Source organism: Echinops telfairi, unplaced genomic scaffold (genome assembly GCF_000313985.2).
Source record: "Echinops telfairi isolate 266 unplaced genomic scaffold, ASM31398v2 ScPeMD7_7424;HRSCAF=8462, whole genome shotgun sequence".
Lineage (NCBI taxonomy): Eukaryota > Metazoa > Chordata > Mammalia > Afrosoricida > Tenrecidae > Echinops > Echinops telfairi.
In genome coordinates this window covers 65842122-65850097 of record NW_022111324.1, presented here as the reverse complement: position 1 = coordinate 65850097, position 7976 = coordinate 65842122, and the positions used below count along the sequence as shown (strand labels likewise).

The 7976-nt window shown below is 40.5% G+C and overlaps 1 non-coding gene across 1 annotated transcript; it reads left to right on the top strand.

Moving 5' to 3' along the window:
* Positions 1-1186: 1186 nt before the first annotated feature.
* LOC115872465 lies at positions 1187-1321 on the top strand. The gene has a single exon (XR_004047865.1). It is a non-coding gene; the product is annotated as a small nucleolar RNA SNORA42/SNORA80 family (small nucleolar RNA).
* Positions 1322-7976: the final 6655 nt, after the last annotated feature.

Below are 7976 nucleotides of genomic sequence, written 5' to 3'. Positions count from 1 at the left end.
AGATTACTGAGCTTCAGTCTGGATGCTCCACTGAAATCTGTAAAGCATCATGTTATTAGTAGGTGCTATCAAGTTGGTACCTCCATAGTGACCCTATGCACACCAGAATGAACCACTGTCAGGTCCTGTACTAGCCTTGCAATTGTTTCTATGCTTGAGTCCATTGTTGGAGTCACGGGGTCAATCCATCTCATTGAGGGGCTTCCTTTTATTCACTGCTCCTCTATTTTACCAAGCATGATGTCTGTCTCCCATGACTGTCTCTCCTGACAATATGTCCAAAGTATATAAGACAAAGTCTTACTATCCTTGCCTCTAAGGAGTAGCCTGGTCATACATCTTCCAAGACAGATAGATTTGTCCTTTCAGCAGTTCATGGTACTTTCAATATTCTTTGCCAGCATCACAATTCAGATGTGTTGATTCTTCTTAGGTCTTCCTCATTCAGTGTCCAACTTTCACATGCATACTAGGCAATGGAAAAGATCATGGCTTGTGGCAGATGCACCTTAGTCTTCAATGTAATATCTTTGATTTTCAAAACTCAAAAAAGTTCTTGTGAAGCAGATTTACCTAGTGCAACTTGTCTTTTGGTCTCTTGACTAATGCTTCCATGAGCATTGATTCTGGATCCAAACAAAATCCTTGACACCTTCAAACTTTTCTCCATTTATCATCATGTTACCTATTGGTCTAATTGTGAAGTGTTTGGTCACCCTTACATTGAATTATAATCCATACTGAAGGCTGCAATCCTTGGTCACCATCAGCATGTGATTCAAGTCTTTCTCATTTTCAGCAAGCAACATTGTTTCATCCAAATATCGCAGATTGTTACTAAACCCTCCTGCAACCCTGATGCCACAGGCATAGCAATGTGCAAGTGCGCACTATCAGGGGAAGGGTGGAGTTGGATGGCTTTGCATGAAGTGAATCAACCAGGAATCCAACTCAGTTTTTCCTGATTGAATTCTCCCATTGAATCAATGTCCCTTTCTATAGCAACTGGAATGAACACATAGTAGTATAGTGAGTACAACTTGCTGCTTGTATGTTGAGAAAGGGCAGACCCTATTAGATATGATCTGCACATAAAAGCAACCCAAAGTATCTCATAATCAAAATAAGACTGTCAATTTTATCACAATCTTTGCTGTGATTTTTGCATATGAAAGGTTCATTTTCTGCATGGGTTTGGATTTATGGCAGGTCTGATCCCATGGGCCTCTCATTGTGTCCCATGCCAAAGCAAATTGTAACCCCGAACCATTGCCTGGCTTTACCCCCATGGACTTCAGGCACTGAAGCGGGTTACACAGTGAAAAAAAAAAAAAGAAAGAAAGGCTCATTTTAATTTTTTCTTATCCGAGGTAGTCAAAAGGAAAAATTGGCAGTAAGTGAAGTGTGTAATATTTGGAATTTTTTCTATAGATTCTTTACTTTTGCATGGGATTATGCATTGTTTATGACAATAATCTGTTATAGAGGGAGTAGAAAGTAAGGTAGTTTGTGGTGCCCTGAACGTCTGAACATCTCGGTATTACACGTCTTTCCATTTTTCCTTCCATAAACTAGAGGAGATTGGGGAAAGAGTGAGACATAAGATAACATGACAAGATGGAGGGTGGAGACTAAAGAAAAAAATTTTTTAATTTTCTCATTTTATTTCAGTAGCTTCTAGGCATTAGGCAGTTTATATAAATCACCTTAGTTAATTTTGGAAATGAGCCTATCAAGGAGCAATTGTCTACTGTTTTTTAAGAAAGAACATGGAAACACAGAGAGGTTAGGTGCCATGTCAGTCAGGTGTGAGAAGCTGGAAAGGTAAACTTGAAACTCAAAACAAGTGACTATGAATCTTGTGAGCTTTCCTCCATTATTCTTAGGAATCCTTATCTGATTCTTCATTCTAAAATGTATGTGGTTTAACAATTTACCCGTGATATTAGCTTTCAAAAGGCCACTTTAAAACTCCCAATTAATTCCGCAAAAAAGAAAAACAAAGTCCTGACCCACGTTATAACTTGTATGAACTTTGAAGGCATCTTGGGCGAAATAAGTCAACCAGGAAAGGACAAACATTGTGTGATGCCACTTCCGTGAAGTAACAAGAACAGAGAACTAGCTAGCAGTGAAGGTTCCCTAGAGGTCATCCGGGCTGGGGAAGAGGAGAAAGGCAGATCCATTGTTTGGAAGCAGTGAATTTTTATTTTTGATGATGAGAAATTTGGTAGTGGTTATGGGTGATTGCTGTACAGTGTGGTTAATGTAAACCCTAAACCTGAATTTTCTTTTAAAATACAGAACAACAAAAGCAAAAACAAAAAACCCCACAAGTAAGTAGGGTGGTAGTATCCTAAATCGAATAAAATGTGATGCAACATGTAAGAAAAGATGCTTCTCTGCTAACTAGGCTGGAAACTGCATTTCTGTGACATGATCAACAAAGAGAACAGTCTTCTCATGTCTTTCGATCCTGTCTGAAGGGAGCAAACTGCCACTTGGAGGACGTGCCAGTGTGGAAGGAACTTGGACTTGGGTGAAGCACTGTCTCTTCTGCTCTGCTGGATCATATCTTCTCTCCCTCCCACGGGGCCGCTGGTTGCCACAGGGTGCCATCCAGATTTCCCCTTCTGTGGTATGTGTGCGTGATTCAAGACTGGGCTTCTCACATTTACAAAGCGGCTGCTCCTGCAAGTCCGATCGACACTTGTTTCCCACACACAGTCGCCGTAAGGCCATTAAGGCTTAGGTTTCAACCCACATAACAATTCTGATTCCCATCAGGTCGGTTCTAACAACCAAGGGAACTCCTTTAAGATCTTATCTTAGTTATCTGTGTGAAGAGTCTGTGTTTTCTAGCCAAGTGTAGTGCCAGACAGTATTTATGCAGCTGATAAAATCAAATGGGGTGAAAAAGTTCTGGCTTTTCTGTTCATCACTAACTTAAAGGTCTTGAGTGTGTTGCTTCCTCAAACAAAAAAATGTGTAAGTAATTACTGAGACTTTTTTTTTGCTAATCAAGTCATTTCTTCCCACTCTAAATCCACTGTTAATTGGGGGGGGGGGGCGCGACGACAATGTATTTCAATATAGATTAAACTAGGAAGATAAATGTTCCATAAAAATTACATAATATAATCACAAACCAAATATTTGTGCATGTTTGTATACATGTATGAGGGAGAATTAAACATTTATGAAAATATTACATTAATATTTAATTCAATGTTTGCATAATCTTTTTGAAGGCCCTTTATATATATAGTACATATACACATAGAGGTTCACATACTTTTTATGAATCACATACAAAAGCGTTTCAAAAAGTAATGTCCATAAAAGTCCATGAAAAACTTTTTTTTTTTAAGTCGACTTTTCTACAAACCCTTTTAATTCTTGAATACACATATGAATTATTGGTTGTTTTGGTGATCTCCCTAGCTGTTCCACCTTTTGTTGTATACAGATTTCTAGCTGGGTACTACTCAAATTTTCACCTGTCGATATCAGGCTCTCTCAACCGTCATACCATCTGGAAACTGCTCACTTTTATCCATGAGAGTGGCTTCTTTCAGCTGCGGTCCTACGATAGGAGGCAACTCCTCCTACATCTTTAGTCACTTGGTTCTCAGGCAGGTGCTTGGCAGCTGTAAGGTCAGTCGAGGAGTTTGGTTTGGGGCAGGTCAACAGGAACAGGAGGTGCACCATGAAGGTGTGTCTGAGTGTTCTCCACCACTTATCCAGAAGAAGAAAGCTGGCAAACAGAATAAATCGAAATGGCTAGAGCAGAGTTGTGTGGTGAAGAAAGAACAAGCAAAGTCCATCTATTGTGAAATCCATCTACATCTGTGATTCTGCCAGACACTCATATCTTACAACCAACCCCCCCCCCAACCTTTTTTTAATTGACCCCAAAGGAGTTCTGTTATTTGCAACCAAAGCAATACTAACCAGGGCAATCTAGATAAGTATTTTTATCCAGCCAATTAACATGTATTTAATTCTTATGCTATATGCTAAGTCTTTGAATCTGCACAATTTCAATTTAATATACATTCATTTCAACCAATATATACTTCTACTACATTTATTCATAATAGAGATTCAAGGAAACTTGTATTAAAAAACAACAACAAAAACTCTTCTCCACAGCAACCACACTATCCCTTAGTAGTCAAACTACTAGAAAAAGTGTTGTTTAGACTTGCTAGCTCTCATTCATGTTCTCTTAGTCTCTATTATACCTACCATCAGGCGTCCTCAAACTGTGGCCCGCGGGCCACATGCAGCCCGCCGAGGACATTTATCTGGCCCACCGGGTGTTTTTGCCTCGTTTGTTATTTTACTTCAAAATTAGATATGTGCAGTGTGCATAGGAATTTGTTCATAGTTTTTTTTTTAAAACATTAGTCCGGCCCTCCAACGGGTCTAAGGGACAGTGAACTGGCCCTGTTTAAAAAGTTTGAGGACCTCTGCATACAATTATCAAGATTCATCCCATCATTCTACCTAAAGTGCCTTTGACGGGGTCACTAACAAGCTCCTTTGGAAACCAGTGATCTCTGTCTTCATCTTACTGTCCATAGATGATCTCCTCTCCTATCATATGTTTTGTTCATTTGACTTCCAGGGCACAGCACTCTGCTAACTTTCCTCCGGTCGCACTGGTCTCCTTTCATTCTTTGCTAGCTCCTCCTCTTCTCCTTATTAAAGTTCTCCTCATTTGGTTCTTGGTCCTCTTATTCTCTTATTCTATAATAACCCCCTTGTTGATCTCATCCAGTTTAATACATTTAAATAAAGCTAGAGGAAAGGAAAGCCAAGGAAAGGAGCCCTGCTACGCAGTGATGAAGCATTCAGGTGTTAACTAAAAGGCCAGTGGTTTGAAACCATTAGCTACCCCTCCCTTGAAAGATGTGGCAGTCTCCTCCTATGAAGATAACAGCTTTAAACCCAGCATCCCCATGGGAAGCTCTACTCTCTCCTACAGGGACGTTGAGTCTGAACTAACTTCATGGCAGAGGTTTTTGTTTTGCTTTGCTTTGCTTTGGTTTTATATGCCAAGAGCTCCAAAATTAACATATCCGGGTTATATCTTTCTTCCAACCATCAAATCTAATAGTCAACGTGGCATCCTCAGTTGGAGATTCCGTTTTCATGCGAACATCAGCACATCCAAAAGTAGCCATCTGATTCTTCTCTCTGGAACTTGCGCTGTCTGTAGTCTTCATCATCGCAGTCGATGGCAAGAGCCTCTTTTCTATGACGCAGGCCAGCTACCTTGGAGTCAATCTGGGAGCCTCATATTTCATATATATTACACTATTAGGAGGCTCACTGGTGTGGCTTTCTAAATAGATAAAGGATTCAACCACTTCTCACCACCTCCATAATTACCACCATTATTCCCTGGACTCAGTGTAATGCCACATAGTGAGTCCTTCTGCTACTTTTGCTGCATTTTTGTGTATTCTAGAAAGAAAAACTGGGACCATCCCATCCGAATGCACATCAGCTAACATTGTACCTGCATTCAAATCCCTTCCTTAGATTTGGATTTCAATTCAGAGTGAAAGCCATACCCATATGTGATGAAGCCCCATCTTACCTACCTGCTTTTGTTCTTACTGCAGTGCAGTTACAAGTGCACCTTAGGGCATCTGTGCTGACAGCTTCTTCTACCAGAAATGCTCTTCGTCTGAATGTCTCTATGGCTAATTTCTTTATGTCCTTGGTGTTTACTCACCTGGTCCATTCTCCTGGAGAGCTCTTTAAAGTAGCAACTTTACCCTGCATTCCCTGGTTCCACTCTCCGTGTGTCCGGAATCTGGCATAGTGCAAATTCACTATTTTTTGACATTTACTTCTTATTACTTTCCTCAGTCCCAATATAAAGCAAGCTCCAGGAGGGCAGGGATTATTTCTCCTTGCATTCATATATTCCAAAGGTGGAAGAGTTCTTGGAATATCAGCAATCAATAAGATTATGATTGAATATGTGTAAAGGATTCTTCTAACCTCAAGGTCAACTTGTATCCACCAGCTGTGCCATAGGAGAAAGATGAGGCTGCTTGCTCCTGTAAAGATATGCAGCCTCAGAATCCCTAGCTAGCAATTCTACTCTGCCCTATTGGGTCACGATGACTCAGAATGGCAGTGGGTTTGGTTTATATATTTCTTGGTCCAATCTACAGTAAATTGAAGAGTTAGGGTTTGAACTATATTGTTTAACATCATGCTTGTCATAATTTATAAAATCCCTTGGGGGGAAGGTGCATCAAATAATTTGTTCTTCATCTAAAAACCTACACATAATGTGGTGCAACTAGTTCTCGTTCTACTTATGTAAGCGTTGCCAAGTTTCGTTATCAAATATATCTTCATGTATCATCAGCCCATTACATCTCTTATATTGGCACTCATGGTATTGTATGTTCTCTTTCTATCTTCTAGAAACAAAAGAAAACATAGCGGAAACAAAAATAACTTTTAGAATCGCTGAATTGTGGAGTAGAAAGAACCGGGAAGAGGAGGAAGACCTTTTTGGTCTTACAATCTAATTACAGAGTTGTAGTAAGTTTGTAAGCTTCTCTTTTGAATAGCAAATATCTTTATGGTGTGTTTTCCTTTCATTCACATAGGTTTTTGAATTTCTTTAATCATTTTTATTTGTTTGGGTTTTTTCACCCTAACTAGAAATAGTTTGTGGATGCCTCTGGAAGGAAGAGCCTTTGAGGCTGATGCGCCCGTCACAGGGGTGCCTGGGCCCAGGTGCTTCAGAAAGGGCTGTCCTTACCATTGGAGGGAAGTGTGAAAGGGTCATGAAATGAGAGAGGAACAAAACTATTTTTTAAGAGATAGAGAGATTGGAAGTCACGGAGTCAAATTTCCATTCATTTAATATTTTTTCCAGGTCTCCATTGTTACTGAGAGTGAAGTATAGTAAGTTTTGAGGCTTGCCTTCAAAATCTTATCTGGGGTTAGTTTCTTGTAATATCTGGTAGTAGGACCACTCGTCTCCTGACCTGTGAAATTTCACATAATATGCACACACACATACTGACACACCACGTTAAACGAGTTAGAGCCCACTAGGGGCAGAAAGAACCTGTTTTTCTATCATCTCACCGGCATGTGCAGCTGTGCACGTTTCAGTTTTCTTTCCTCCAAAATAAGGACTGAAGTGGGAAGTAATGCAGACTCCCTGTTGTGCTTTTGATTCTTTAAAAGTTCACAATTTAGTGATTTGGGTGCAGTATCAAACTTGCCTTATAGGAAGCCACCCACATTTTTGGTATCTTGCCTCTTTCACAAATATGTATAATCAGGACCATCAAGGCGCCTGTTGGAAGAGTGTGACCCTTTCAGCTCATTGAGTTAGTAACTTGTGATGAGTAGAGTCCAAGTGCATAATTCTCAATTGTTCATGCATGTGTGCCTATAACTTAGAACCAAATCCATGGTCATGAGTCTGAATCCCAGTGGCACTGTAAGGAGAAAGTAGAACAGGCTCTCCAGGGCTACATATCTTCACAGAAGTAGAATTTCACAGCTTTCTGCCAGAGAGTGGCCAGTTGGTTCAAAATGCCAACCATTTGGTTAGCATCAGAGCACTGGACCCACTGCCCCACTGGGAATCCTGTGTGTGTGTGTGTGTGTGTGTGTGTGTGTGTGTGTGTGTGTGTGTGTGTGTCTAAGCTAAATGGTGACCCCAAGGCTTTGAGACTCTTTGTGCAAATCTATGTGCTAGGCCAGGTTGACTAGAGAAACAAACCCAGTGATGCTCAGGCATGTATAAGAAAGAGCTTTATATCGGGAATTAATCATGCACCAATAAAACAGCCCAGCCCAGTCCAGCTCAAGTCTATAAGTGCAATACTAGTCCCTCTTCAGACCCACACAGCCGCATACAATGATGCAGAATGCAAGAAGATCACAGGCCGGTGGGTGCAGAGCTGTGTGGTTCCACTGGT